Here is a 15795-nt window from a genome sequence, read left to right as displayed (position 1 = left end):
AGCCTTCCTTCCTGTGGGCGCTACGCTAGACGCCGTGACCAATCACAGGCTACGTGATGTCTCAGCAACCAATCCGAAAGGTCAAGGGCACGAAGACGAGCACTTGATCGCCCCGCCCTCTCTGTTGGGGTGGTTGGGCGTTTTGCTGTAATGGGCCTCTTGTTCGGTTCTTTTCACCCGCTGTTCTTAAATCCAGGGCCATCGCGCTGTTTGTGAGGCTCACCCCGGAGATGAGAAGCGGAGAGGCAAGGCCAACGTTACGGAGAATCCAGGGGCGATGGGTCTCCGGCTGAAAAGAAATGGAGGATATGATGGGAAGAGGGAGAGGAATAAACGCGTGTGCCCTAGCAATATTGAAGACAAATTGGGTTCAAAATAAGTTAGAGAGGCATGCCATTTTTTATTTTTATTTTTTGAGTTCTATTTGGTTACTTCCCTTAGGGGGAGAGAATGTAGGAGCTGTTGGTAGGTTTGGGCGTAGGTGTGTGACCCCGGAGGGTCTTGAATGATTTGTGAGAATGCGTCGACTTTTAATTCAACGAAACTTTCCTGCAACACCCTTTGAAACAATGCGGAATTAAGGAAATTAGGTAAGTTTTTTCCAATAGTACTGGGGGGGAGGGGCAAGAGGAAGGGCAGTGAAATGATTTTGTTTAAGGGGTGGGGCCATCAGATCTTAGGACGACGTCTCAGTTTACGGTATGAGATTTCGATCTTCATAGAAGAAACAAAATGGGACCAATGAGGGTATGGTTTGAGTCTTTGAAGAGCTCCTGAGCATATTAAGTACTTTCTTTTTCTCCCGCTTAATAGAAATGTTTGTAACTTTTTCATTTCCTTTTCTAGCTCGAAAGAATGATTGCTTCCCCCCCCACCACCCACTTGTATACTTTGTCCAGATTCCAGACAAAAAGACTCAGCTCAAGGTATTATTTATTCCCATCTACTTCCAGTTATGTTTATATCCTATTTGAGTAAAATTAACAGCTGTTGCTTACATAGCTTTCTTAAAAGTCACATTTGGGGAACATTGATCCTTGGGGAATGAGCTTGCTTGGCTATGAGACGTGCAAAGGGTAGGACCTGGAGTTAAAAATCACATTCGGTTGTTTCGACTGTTAGAAACTTTTCACCAGTTAAAAATGAATGAGGCCAAATAGAAGTAAGTAACAGCCTTCAGTTATTTTTAAAGAAAAAGTTGGTTGCCTTACTATTTTATGTAACAGTTATATTGAGTTAGGTAATTCATGTACCATACAATTGACCCACATAAAATGTACAATTCAGTGGGTGTTAGTATATTTGTGAGTTGTGCAACCATCACCATTTTTGGGAACATTTTCATCACTACTCCCTCCCCAAATTCATTCTCCTTGGCAGTCCTTACATCTTCTCTCCCACAGCCCCTGGTAACTATTACTCTCTTTGTGTAGATTTGCCTATTCTAGGCACTTCATGTAAGTGGAATCAAACTAATAAATGGTCCTTGTAATTGACTTCTGGCTCCTTTCACTTAGAATGTTTAAGGTTCATCCATGTTGTATTATATATAGGTAGTTCATTTTTTTTTTATTGCCAAAAGATTTTCTGTTGTATATGCCACATATATTTATCCATCCATCAGTTGGTGGATATTTAGGTTGTTTCCATTGGTGGCGGGGAGAGGGGGCTATTATGAATAATGCTGCTGTGAACATTAGCAAACAAGTAAGTTTGTGTGTAGACCTGTTTCTCAGAAAGAGGGAGAAAGAGAAACATTGGTTGCCTCCTGCATGCCCCCTATGGGGTATTGAACCCCAAAACTGGGCATGTGCCCTGCAACCTTTTGGTGCATGGGATGACACTCAACCACCTGAGCCACACCATCCAGGGCAAAATATGCTCTTATGTTGAGCCTTTTGAGGAAATACCAAACTGTTTTTCCAAAGGGGCTGCACTATTTTGCATTAGCAATGGATGAGGGTTCAAGTTGCTCCACATTCTCATAGGAGTGAAGTGGTATCTCATAGTGGTGGTTGCCCTGTTTTTAAGGACTCAAAGTTTGTAAAGAATCTGCTAGAAGGTGCTTCTTGAGTACAGAGACTATTTCCAAGGTGAATTTGTCTTTTCAGCCCCTGGCACACAAATAGATAGATATATGTTTCTGCTCTAATGTCATACGTGTTCCTGAAAAACCCTTATGTTCAGAAAAGTGCATTTAAAAGGAGGTGGGCTTGTGGGAAAAATAGGGTTGATTACTCAAAACCTATGCAATTTAATAATCTTGAAAATAAGCAATGATTAGCTGGGGTGAAATACTCATACCCTCCCACCCCATTAACAGGTACAGGTAACTAAATGGAGGTTGTCAAAGGGTATATTAAAAGAACAAGGCTGGTGAGTGCTAGATTTTACAGATGGAAATGGAGCTCTAGGCGAATGGGCTGCTGTTAAAATGGGGTCAGAAGTAGTGTAATCTGCTGAGAACCTAGGGGGAGGGACCCCTAGATACAGGTGCTCATTTTTCTTTTTTTTTTTAAGATAGAGTTGAAAGTACCCATGCTGCCACCAGCTGGTTGGCTCAGTGGTTGAGTGTCAACCTATAAATCAGAAGTCACTGTTCACACAGTATTGGTGCTGCCATTTCAGCATCAGAGCTCAGAAAAAAAAGACTTTTTTCTTTTCAGCTTAATTGGATTCCAGATAATAGGTTCTCCTAGGAAAGATGAAACAATGTGGGTCTCACATTATTCTGATGCATTCTTACAAATGAGTTACTGAAAACTGCTATATTGCAAAACAGATTTACCTAAGTGTATACTGCTTAAAATGAAAATAGCCAGCTCCATAGAAACTACAAGGGGTTGCTGCCAGAGGTATTATTAATGTACTGGATAGAGACTTGTGTACACTCATATAAATGGATTTTTTTTTTTTAGTTCAGTTGCATTTATTTATCAACACATTTGTTTATCACTTTTACATGCTTTTTTGTTGCTATTTTTTTAACTTTTAAAAAATATATATAATCTTTCGATTTCAGAGGAAGGGAGAGGAGAGAAAGGAACATCAATGATGAGAAAGAATCATTGATCGGGGAAATTGTACTGTGACCTGGTCTATAGGTTGATGCTCAACCATTGAGCCATGCTGGCCAGGCTTGTTGCTGTTTTTTACTGTTTTACTGGTGACATTGAGGTTCTCATTTTGATTGTTCGATTATATCTTTGCTTCCTTCAATAACTTCATATCCAGTGATTAAACCTTTTCGCTGCTGTTCACATAATGAACTGCTGTGATTATTGAATATGTTAATGAGGATATGTAAGCTGTATTAAAGATGTTATTTGAAAAAGGCATTCGCTGTTAACACAAAGTAATTTAAAAGAAAACATCTCTTTTCAGGAAGTCCATTCTTGGAGATGTTGGAAAGATTCCTGGGTCTCGGAAGATGACTTGAAATATGCAGGGGAAGTAGTGTATCTTTGTGTCTTAACTATAGTAAGTATTCCTGTGAGTTAGAAAGGGAGGATTGTCCAAGTTAAAAATGGATTTATAAAGACATTGGTGAAATCTAATTTTCTGTTTTATGCTATAGAATCTCATTAATTGGTCACTTGGGAAAAAGTAACAGCTAATTCTGATTGAACAGGTATTGTTTTTGAGCAGTATTTCTCACAATAACCCTTTGAGAGCAAATAGACTTTTTGCTTTCTAGGACTGTATCTTCCTCATTAAACACCTACCCTTTTATTAGATTCTTAATTAGTTCTACTACAACCTTTATTTTGTTGTCCTGGCATAATAAAGTATATTTCTAGTAACTGATTTATATTCTTCTTGGTCTTTTCATCCTTTTAGTTCTCTGGGGTTTTTTTTGCTTCAGAAAGCCTTGGGGTATTGAAATTATGCTGACCAAATATAAAGACAGTTCTGAATCTGATTCTTCCCCCAAAATGTCAGACTTTTCCAGCTAACTCATAAGTTGTACATTTGATTTTTTTGGGTATGAAGTGTGACCTTCTGCATTACTTATGTATTGCTTTGTAACAAATTACCCAAAACTTAGTAGTTTAAAATAACAAACACTTACAATGGAGGGAGGGGGGACAAACTCTTTCACTTGGCATGCCTCAGTTTCTTAATGGCTATTGACTGAAGATTTCAGTTATTCTTCATTATATGAATCTCTCTTTAGGCTGCCTGCGTTGTCCTCACACATGACAGCTGGCTTCCCCCAGGGGAATGATACAGAGAGTGAGGCCAAGGTGGAAGCTTATCTTTCAAAAGTTAATCTTGAAACAGACATAACGTCACTTCTGTCCGACCTATGAACCAGGAGATCACAGTTCAATTCCTGGTTAGGGCACATGCCCAAGTTATGGGCTTGATCCCCAGTGTGGGGCATGCAAGAGGCAGCCAGTCAATGATTATCTTTCAGCATTGATGTTTCTATCTCTCTCTTCCTTCCCTTTCTCTGAAATCAATAAAACTATATATTTTGCTCTAGCCATTTTAGCTCAGTGGATAGAGATCCGTCTGCGGACAGAAGAGTCCCAGGTTCAATTCCAGTCAAGGGCCCATACCTCGGTTGCAGGCTCCTTCCGGGCCTGGGCCTTGGTTGGGGCTCATGGAGGAGGTAACCATTTGATGTGTTTCTCTCACATCGATATTCCTCTCTGCCTTTCCCTCCCACTCTCTCTGAAAATCAATGGAAAAATATCCTAGGGTAAGGATTAAAAAATATATTTTTAGGAGCACTTGTTTGGATACAGACTTTCATATGTCTAATTATTTGACTTCAGGGTCAAATATGAATCTCTTAATTCAATAATTAAGAGTAAAAAAAGCTTTTAAGAAATATATAGGTATAGGTTGATGCCTAACCACTGAGAAAAACCAGCTAGACATGTGCTCTTATTTGAGGTGCACATTTTCTTTATGCCTATGTATATAAACTACTTTAGTGATGTTACACTTCTTTGGAAAGTTTCTAGGGAGTTCATAAGAAAGTTCATTTTATAGTCGGAAAAAGCTCTACCTTGATCATATACTAGGTGTACCGGTTAATGTGGATTTTTTTCAGAAGATAGAGTTATACATATGTTGATGCATATGCGATTTGATATGTATGCGATTTTGTTGTATTGACAACAAGCTTCAAAACTTCATATGTAGTCAAATTTTCTGAAGGTGTTAACATCATAGATATTTTTACATTTAAAAATGTTGAATTTCATGCCAAAAAAATGGCATTTGCAGGAAGTTTTAATTCATTACTTTATTTTGAAGAAAAGTGCAGCTGAAAGTTATCGTATACTTCAAGGAAGTTTATAGTGAACGTGCTCCATCTCAAGATACTTGTGAACGCTGGTTTAAACACTTTAAAAGTGATGCTTTCAATGTGAAAGACAAAGAACGTCCAGGTCAATTTGAACCACCCTTTTATCATAAAATGACCAGAATGGGCCAAAAGACACGGCAAAGTAATTTTGCTTCATGATAATGCACCATCACTTCAAAACCAGTTAAAGACACGTTAAAAGATCTTGCCTGGGAAGTATTCACCAGACCTTCACCAGACCGCATTCACCAGACCTTGCTCCTTCAGATGACCACTTGTTCTGATCGATGGCACATGCACTTTCTGCGCAGCACTTCAAAATGTATGAAGAAGTGGAAAATTGGGTCTCTGAATGGTTTGCCTCAAAACAAGAAAAGTTCTATTGGGACGGTATCTACAAATTACCTGAAAGATGGGGAAATGTGTAGCTAGTGATGGACATTACTTTGAATAAAGCACTTTTGATGTTTCTCTTGAAATTACCGTGTTTTCTCTGATTACAAAATCCACATTATTAACCGGTACACCTAGTATATATTTTTTGAACCCGTTACCCCTCTCCTAATTACCCCCAGGTGGATGAGGTTAGAGAAGTGTTTGAAACTAAACTGTAGATAGAAATTGAATATCCCTACCCCTGATATTTTGCTTAGGATGTAGACTGAGTTGGAAAGGTTGAAATTTCTGTCTAGAGTTTTTCAAGGAATATAGTCCAATTACTTATAGGCAGTTACACAAATATTTAACATAGGATCGGGGGTAAAGATACAATTATGCATTGGCAGAATTAGAGCAGGTTTTGTTGTGTTTTTTTAAAGTGAAAGTGAGTTAATCAGTAAAACAGTGAGACAGAATGGGCTATTCCACAGACAGTAGCCGAATTAGAGCAGTTTGCCTTTTTCCCTCAAAGCTTGATTTTTATCCAGCATGGTTAATATACTTCCTTTTCTTTCTACTGCTGTCCCCCACTCCCTTCCAGGTGCTTCTGTCCCTCTTTATTTTCCTCTTTTAAAAAAAATATGTTTTTATAGAGTTACTTATTTATTTTTTTTAATTTTTGTAGAAAGAGAGAGGGAAGCAGAGACCAGCTGCCTCCTGTATGTGCCCTGACCAGGAATCAAACTGGTGACCTTTTGGTGCTCTGGACTGCACCCAACCAACTGAGCCGCACCTGCCAGGGCTCTGCCTCTCTTAATGAGTAAAATACAGGCCTTGCTAAGTAGTCAGAATGTTCTGGAGAATTCTCTTAGTGCCTGAGATTTGTAATATTTTCCGTCTTTTCCCTTTATCACTGCTTAAAAGTTCTTTGTTAGGAGAGACAACCCTCCCCTTTTAAAGTTTTTAAACTTTTGGTCTTTGGAAATCTTGTCTAATAACAAAAGCATTACATACAAACAGTTTTGAAATGTATTAAGGTATGATTACCCTTTCTGTATCAGATCTGATTGTGAGAAGAAGATAACTAAGTTTGCATAAGGGTAACCTGTGCAAAGTAGATAAATGATGTATTCACATTATCTTTGTTATGGGTTTTTTCCAATCATAGTAAAATTGGAGGTCTTATCAATTCTGAGAGAATTGAAATGTATAGAAATTTGCATGCATTACATGGTTTTTTTTAAAGGGTTAAGCAATGCAAACCTTATGACTAAAGCAAAAGGTGAAAATAAGAAAGTATATATGTCCAATGATTAAACTTTTCTCACTGCTGTTCACATCATGATTTATTGTGATTAATGTATGTGGATGAGGACATAATAGAAAAAGAAAATTGTGAGGCTTAGAGATACATAGTTTTTGTACATTGATTTACCTGTAATGTTTTTTCTTTCAGGAATAAAATTGAAGGGTGTTTTTCTTAGAAAACATTTGTCTGATTTATCTGATCATTGAAGATTTATATAATAAGGTAAGAGGTTTATAAATTAGTTTTGATAAAACAAAAAACGTTTGAGCAAAAAATTGACATTTGAGCATAATTTGGATATTGTACTCAATTAAAATTTTCCCCTTATTTCAGCTTTCAAAGATAACATAAATATGATTTCAAAGAAAATATAACTTTCTGAATCAATAGATTAGATTAAGAATAGGCCATTGGTGGTGGTAGGAGGGGGGGTTGCAGATTTTTAACCTTAATAGTCATTTTTTCTTAAAAATAATGACATCCTTCCAACCCCTGAAATTCTTAGAGATCATATGTTTGGGGGTTTAAATTTGCTGAACCACTGGATATTTTATAAGTACTCTTGATGTGCCAGTGGGTGATCATTGTATAACTTAAGCTTTGTTCAATAATAGTAGATGGCAGGTAGTTGGAAGCTGGGAATCTCAAATCTAATACCAGGTTAATCTGTAATTAATTAGGCATGTTGTCTAAGAAATACAAAGGGAAAAAATTATTGTGGATACTCTTTGTTTTTTCCTTTTTCCATAGACTCCTTTTGTTGTTGCTATTCCCATTTTCCCTTTTAATCATAAATCAAAGGAAAAGATGCATTGTTGGTCAACCTTTTGGTTGAATAGTGTGATTGTTACCAGATAGGAACTGGACCTGGAGTGGGCTGCTTCAAGCCAGCCTGTATTATGTGGGTTCTTGACTTTGTGCAGGAAAGATTTCACAATACGAGTCCAAGTGATTTTGAGAGTATAGTACATTTATTAAAGCTAGGGACAGTGAAACAAGGAAGGGCTTAGGATATAAGAAACAACGGGAGAGCTTAGGCAGGGCTGCTTTGACTTTCTAGAAAAGTTATAGGGGAAAAATGAACCTAGGCAGAGCTACTTTGGCTCACTGAGAAGTCAAAGAAAAGGGGGCCTTGGAGGCAGATATAGGGTGTTTGCTGGGGATGAGCTGCCACTGCCCATTGCTCCCCTGGTTGCAAGTCTTTAGAGTTTAGGAGATGGATGCCTGAAATGGAAGGTGTGGGCATGCTCCCAGAAAGGAGAGCATGCATGCCTCTTTTCCTTTTGTTTTCAATGTTGATTTAAGTTAATTTTCTCTGTCTTAAAAGTGGATGCAAACTTTGTTTATAGTCCTTAATGAAAAGATTTACAAAATAAATGCATTCAAAAATAAAACTAAAACAATATTAATGGGATGATGATACTGTTACAGTAATAAACATGGTACTAATTGCTATAGAATAAGTTGTAAACACATAAGACCTTGTGCCTTGTAATGACTGTAAAGTTTTACAATCTTGACAACAGTAATTTTTTGCAAATCTCAAGATTATTTAAATGAGGAGAGGGGCCTAAGTTATCAAAAGAGTATCTCTGGACTCTGCAAATCCTAATTTGAAGAATTTTGTAATACATTATCTCCAAACATTCTTCTAGCTCTAGTCCAGTGATGGCGAACCTTTGGAGCTCGGCGTGTCAGCATTTTGAAAAACCCTAACTTAACTCTGGTGCCATGTCACATATAGAAATTTTTTGATATTTGCAACCATAGTAAAACAAAGATTTATATTTTTTATATTTATTTTATATATTTAAATGCCATTTAACAAAGAAAAATCAACCAAAATAATGAGTTCGCGTGTCACCTCTGACACACGTCATAGGTTCGCCATCACTGCTCTAGTCAGTAATTCAGAGTCTTGGAACTAGCATTTCTTTGAAAACTAGAATTCCTTTGAAAAGCTTTTATTTAATCTAAGATTATGTTTGGCTAGTAGTTAACTAAAGTGAATTAAAAATTGCACTAATCCAAGTTTTTCTTTTTAGATACAGGTAGTCCTTACTTTGCACTGATCCAAAATGCATTTTTCATAGTTTAAATAAATAACAGCAGTCCCCCAACAATATGGTTGAAGTTTCAGTTACCACAACATTAACTGTGAATTGTTGTATAAACTTTGCTGCTAACTCTTATTCCACAAATAATTTTGCAAATAAAAGATGTGCATCATGATCAATAACCAGTTGCATCACTTCTTCTAAAGTCTGTTGGTGATTGGTCACTGAACATCTATTAGTTCACAGACAGACAGTAAAGAATAATTGTGTTGCCTTATTGTCTTCCAGTGATAAACCTATGTGACATTTTATAAAAATGGATAATCAAAAGAGGGAATTGGTCAACAAAGGTGACAGCAGTAAAGAAACAAAAAGTGATAACACTGGAGGTGAAATTGAATGTGATTAGATTTGAAAATGGTGATAGCAGACAAGATGAGATCTAAGCCTACATGAAGCTACAGTTCATATTTTAAAAGCTGATGAATATAAAAAACAAAGTAAAGTTGCATCAACATTTTAACTTTAAGTTTTACTGGGAACAGAAAGCCACTTATGGTTGAAATGGAGCATTTACTTCTACTTTAGATTGAGGACTGTAATCAACAAATCCCACTCATTTTCACTAGCATTCAGTCCAAAATGTCAAAGTGCTACATTGCAAGAAATGATAATTATAAGAAGAACATTTTACTGCCAGTAAAGACTGGTTTCATCGCTTCAGAAGTCTGCATGAATTCATTAACCTTAAATTGTCTGGTGAAACTGCAAGCTCAGGGAAGGATGCTACTGTGAAATTTGTACCCAAATTCTAAGAATTACAGGTAGTCCTGGCTTTGCACACTAGTGCAACACTACTGTGTAAAAAAACTGCAGGATTTGGATGGAATGTAAATGGAATTATAGAAGATATAGATGACCATGGGAAGTTGGCACTGCCTCCATTCAAGTAGTAGTAGTTCTGGATATGTAGTCAGAGGAATTCAGTGAAGTCAAACATGGTTGTGAGGAAAGTGGTTGGGTCATAAAGGATGAATGTGTATCAGAGGAAGTGATGCAGATGAAAAACTTCCCATTAAAGGAACTCTCAGATTTTTCTGCCATTGAAAGCACAAAGGATAAGATTTCAGAAGCTAATCCAAATTTAGAAAAGAGTATGATAATTTGCCAAGGTATAGACAAGAGCTTATGAAGAAATAAAATACTGCCCCACTTGTGTGGCTCAGTTTGGACCCAGGCACCAAGAGGTTTCCTGTTCAATGCCTGGTGAGGGCACTTGCCCAGGTCAGTCCCCAGTAGGGAGCATGCAGGAGGTAGCCAATCGATGTTGTTGTTTCTGTCTCATTGATGTTTCTATTTCCCTTCCTCTCTAAAATCAATAAAAACTTTTTTTTAAAAGAAAACACTATAATTTTCAATGTGTCTACTTTAAATATTTTCCTTTTTGTAGATATATAACCAACACCAAGAAGATTTTATGGTTTGACAAATTTTAAGTTCAGAATAATCACAGATTAAGATTGCTTTATACAGTTGCAGCTTGCATAGTGCAAGTGAGAACTACCTGCATTTAAAGTAAGCGAGGGAGGCCAGAGCTCGACATCTTGACCTGTTGCACTCACTCTTGGGCGAGGGGGCACGACATTCTAAAATAAATTCATCAGAATGACACCTTTTCAGGTTACTTTTGAAATAAGAGGAACTCTGTTTCCAGAAGTTTTTGCAATATGTGAAAGCTGTGATGCTTTGGGAAACTGGAATCCTCAAAATGCTGTGGCTCTTCCGGAGAACAAGGCAGGTGGAAGCATGTTTTGGAAAGCAACCATTGAACTCAGTAGAGGAGGTTCAGTTCAGTATCACTGCTTCAAAGGATGTTTTTTAGAACCAAAGGCTATTGGTGGCCCATGTCAAGTCACAGTTCACAAGTGGGAGACTCATCTGCAACCATGATCAATAACCCCTTTAGAAAGTGAAATTATTATTGATGATGGACAATTTAGAATCCACCATGGTGTTGAGACTTTGGATTTGGGATGGCAGATGTGTCAGACTTAAGATTATGTTCGCATTATTCTGAAAAGCTGCCTGTCTCAACCAAGAAAAAATTTTAAAAATCTAGATTTAGGTATGACCATGTGTATTTGTTACTTAGGCCATTTATTTTCATTAATGCTATAGAGCTCTTTGTTTTTAAATATATATATTTTATTGATTTTTTACAGAGAGGAAGGGAGAGGGATAGAGACTTAGAAATATCGATGAGAGAGAAACATCAATCAGCTGCCTCCTGCACACCTCCTACTGGGGATTTGCCCGCAACCAAGGTACATGCCCTTGACTGGAATCAAACCTGGGACGATTCAGTCAGCAGGCCAATGCTCTATCTACTGAACCAAACTAGTTAGGGCTAGATCTCTGTTTTTTAAGTGTATAAACTAATAAAAGAGTAAAATAAAATAAGCTAGGGAGTCTCTAGCTAGCTAGATGGGTTGGAGTGTCATCCCATACACCAAAAAGGTTGCAGATTTGATTCCTGGTCAGGGCGTATATGGGAGGCAACTGATTGATGTTTCTCTCCCTCTCTAAAATCAATAGTAACATATCCTGGGTTGAGGATTAAAAAGTAATAATAAAATAAAGTAAGCTAGAGAGTCTATATTTCACCAGATCAAGTCTAGAAACCACTATATTTGAGCCTTACCAGTTATAGCTGGCATTTTTCATATTGCCTTTTCATGCTACTATAAAAAGGCTTTGAAATAATTTATAATACTAAATGTTTCATTTTGACCAGGTATGAATCTATTTGTAGTCCAAGTTCTAACAGAACAGTTTGGCAAACTTCCTGAAAGGGGTCATATAGTCTCTAGCAACTGCTCAGCTTTGCCCTTTTAGCACAGAAATGGCCATAGATCAATGGTTCTCAACCTTCTGGCCCTTTAAATAGTTCCTCATGTGACCCAACCATAAAATTATTTTCTTGCTACTTCATAACTGTAATGTTGCTACTGTTATGAATCATAATGTAAATATCTGATATGCTGGATGGTCTTAGGCGACCCCTGTGAAAGGGTCATTCAACTGCCAAAGGGGTCGCGACCCACAGGTTGAGAACCACAGCCATAGATGATGCATAAACCCATTAAGCATGGTTGTGTTTTGTTGACCTTTTTTAAAAAATATATATTTTATTGATTTTTTTACAGAGAGGAAAGGAGAAGAGGGATAGAGAGTTAGAAACATCGATGAGAGAGAAACATTAATCAGCTGCCTCCTGCACATTCCCTACTGGGGATGTGCAGGCAACCAAGGTACCTGCCTTTGACTGGAATCGAACCTGGGACCCTTCAGTCCACAGGCCGATGCTCTATTCACTGAGCCAAACCGGTCAGGGCTTGTTACCTTTTAAGAATAAGATATTTGTCCAGCGAAAGGGTTTATTTAGGAACAAAGAATTTCAGTTTGGGACATTTGATCTAATGGTGAACTATGCATAAGTTCATAGAACAAAGAGGAGCATGGGGTGGGGGAATTCTAAAAGGCTGTTATAAAACAGTCCATTGAAGAAAATAAGAGTTTGCACTGTAGTGGCTTTTTATTGGCTGGTTGCTGGGGAGATCCTGCTTCCTATTGGAATAGAGTAAGAAAACATTTCCTGTTGGAGATGGAGAGTACCTCTTCCAGTTTGGGGTGATTGAGATGAGTGGTAGGTATCTAGAGCTCCCTCTACAAGCCCTCAAGTCCAATTTAAATGAAGTTTCTGTCTATTGATCTTCGTGGTTAAGTAAAACTGGGCACTGAAATTTGAACTTATTGTAATTTTCTCATGTCATGAACTATCCATTTGTGTGAATCCTCATCAGGATATTTTTAACATTTTTAGAGAGAGTGGAGGGAGGAAGAGAAAAACATGGATGTGTCTAAACATCGTTTGGTTCCCTCCCACACACACTCTTGACCAGGAATTGAACATGTAACTCTTTGGTGGGTGGGCCAAGACTAACCACTGTGCAACATCAACCAGGGCGAAATATTTTTCTTTTGCTCACAAGTTTTTTCCACAACATTTTTCTTAACTCACAGGGCCTTACAAAAGTGGGTGGGGAGTGGAGCTTTGTATTTGACTTATGTGAGAGGAACATGTAGTTGTACATCTGCTTTAATAGGATTACTGTGGGGAGCCGGCACGGCCATGGCATACTCGGGCCCAGGACGCCTTATGTGTCATGCCAGCTCAGCCTGGTTCAGTGACCCTAAGTGGGGGGTGAAAGGCTTAGAAAAGACAGACATGAGAACGAAAGCTGGGTCTCAGTGGGACGCTGCTTCCCTGATGAGGAGCCAGCACCCACAAGCCATGTCTTTATTTTATAGCAGATGCCACAAGGCAGAGTAGGGGCGTGATCAAGATGTTTACAACATTCTCATGAGTTTCACTCCTACTCAACTACATGCACCTGAACTATATCATTCAGGCATGTGGGGCCACATGTTCGGACCATAGGTTCAAGCTTACAGCTGTAGCTATTGGCTAATTGTGCTGGGAGGGCTCTGCCATCCAAGCTGGGACTTGCACGTGGCAACGAGAGGACTGTGTCCTCTCCTCAGTCCAAGGCTTGAACCTGTCCAAAACACTGTTGCCAGTCCCATAGATTACCTTAGAAACAGATTATTTTTTAAAATGAGAGGATCCAGCTCCCTTGCCAATTTTATCATAAAGACTGATTTTAATACAAAAGAGTAAACTGGGAGCACAGTTCTAAGAACATTTCCAGAGCAGTGACTGTGCCAATCACTTCTGAACATTTAGCTCTATAAATTTAATTGAGAAGCCAGTCTGGGATCCCTCTTTGTGGCTCATTGCCAGGTCTTCGCAGTGCTGGCACATGGAAGGCATTCAGTCAACCTATGTGGTGATAACTAAAGTGCAGATATCCCCAGTCCCCTGGAGAAGAGGATCTGGATCATCAGGAGGCCCCAACGGTGGATGCTTCCCAGTCCCATGACATTAGGCACACTGCAGCTACCACTCTTCATTTTTGTCTTGGAAGGCCCCAGCCCTGGTCCTGGATGAGATCAGCTGACAGGTTCTGAGCATCCTTGCCGAGACTCTCAGCAACTACCTTAGCTGTTCTGTCCAGTTACGGGGATACTTCACCTCCATGGCATCGATCTAGACACTTTGAGGAGCCAGTCTTCTCCAGTCCTTCCCCAGGTGATCACATGTCAAATGCTGCCCTCAGGTCTTAGCTCTTCACCCCTGACTTGGATGGCTGCTTCAGCTTCAAAATCACCTAGGATCACAGACAGGTCTTGGCTTCGCAGGGAGGCCAGCAGGTCAGTGTGCTCAGGATCTATCTCCTTCAGCTTGAGCAGCAGGGAGAACAGGTTGAGGCTGCTCAGTACACGCTCCAACTTCCTCTTACAGTGGCACAGGAACTTCAGTTAAGCCACTTCACCAATGGAAAGACCAAACTACACCAAGTGCAGCAGCGCTAGGACTGGATCCAGCGAGGTGACAGGCGAGCGGGCAGGCGCACCGGGCCTGGACCCAGACATCCACGTACATCCACCACCCTGGCCTGCCGGGGTCTGTTTCCGTCTACACATGCCTGCTGATGGCCCCGCCACCGGAAGTGTGCCTGCAAGGATTCTATTAGATGATACCAAAGAATGTAACCACTGAGTTTTGAGTAAGTTATTCTAATGAACCCTTTTATCATACCAGTGCACACTTCCAGATAGTACAGTGAGTTCAGTGTTTTCTGTTCACTCGAATGATACTCCCAGTTTGAAGTCAGGAATTATTATTGGCACCTCTTAGGTAAACTAGTCCTTGCAGCTAGAAATGAAAATGGAAGGCTTTTTAGAGCACTGGGTACTTTAGCCCAAGTAATCTGCTTGGGATGGTCTAGTTTAGTCGCATGGAAATAAACTTGTTTAAGTTGAACCACAACTATAAGACACTGAAAGGGTATTAGAGTATAGCGAGAGTACAAAAATGGGCTTATTCTCTAGTACTTAAATAGGAGTGTTTGCCATATGGACAAAAAAAGGTGGGGGTTCTATGGAAAGTAACTTCACAGGGTGATCTAATCAAAAATTCCTAACTGGGCAGTTCTTGGCCAGTAGTCATGCTCCAGGCATTTACCTTCTTTAGTAAAGGTTTGTCACTTAACATAATGTTTGTGTGCATCTAAGTCAGTGGTTCCCAACCATTTTTTGGCCATGCCCCACCTAAGCATCTCTAAAATCCTGATGCCCCCCCCCCATGACATATAATTCTTATTATTCAAAAACTGAACTCCTGTTCACGTGGAGGAAGCCTAAAAGACCATTAACTTGGTCCAAACAAGCTTCCAAAGAACATGGCATCCATGAAAGAGAAAAATAAAAAAAATGAAAGGACAGTTGAAAGTATTGAGGGAAAAAAATCACTAAGAAATCGTTGGAAAAATAGTATGAAGTGATACGAAAAAATAGCAAATAAAGTTTCAAAACATAATAGAGAACTGAAATGCATAAATATGTCACCATATATATTTATATGCTGTATATGAGGCCCCTAGAAGCATAAGAAATGCAAAAAAATTCACTGTTAATAACATTCTTGAGTTGCCCCCCTTAAAAATCAAATTGACCCCTGTGGGGTGTGTGCCCATGCTGGGAACAACTAGTATATTGACACTTCTGAGTCGCTGCCCTCGCACCTGGGTAGGGCAGAGAGACCT

General features: G+C 39.0%; 1 long non-coding RNA gene across 2 annotated transcripts; it reads left to right on the top strand.

Annotated features, from left to right (window-relative positions):
- Positions 1 to 107: 107 nt before the first annotated feature.
- Positions 108 to 10243, top strand: LOC107181564. Of its 2 annotated transcripts, none has more exons than XR_001512226.1 (5): positions 108 to 590; positions 847 to 926; positions 3385 to 3480; positions 7158 to 7232; positions 9356 to 10243. It is a non-coding gene; the product is annotated as an uncharacterized LOC107181564 (long non-coding RNA). The 2 variants fall into 2 exon arrangements; XR_001512225.1 differs by lacking the exon at positions 9356 to 10243 and adding an exon at positions 7761 to 8080.
- The last annotated feature ends 5552 nt before the right edge of the window (positions 10244 to 15795 follow it).

This window comes from Myotis davidii, unplaced genomic scaffold (assembly GCF_000327345.1).
Source record: "Myotis davidii unplaced genomic scaffold, ASM32734v1 scaffold449, whole genome shotgun sequence".
Taxonomy (NCBI): domain Eukaryota; kingdom Metazoa; phylum Chordata; class Mammalia; order Chiroptera; family Vespertilionidae; genus Myotis; species Myotis davidii.
The sequence above is the reverse complement of the archived record's forward strand: the minus strand, read 5'-3'. Positions and strand labels throughout refer to the sequence as shown.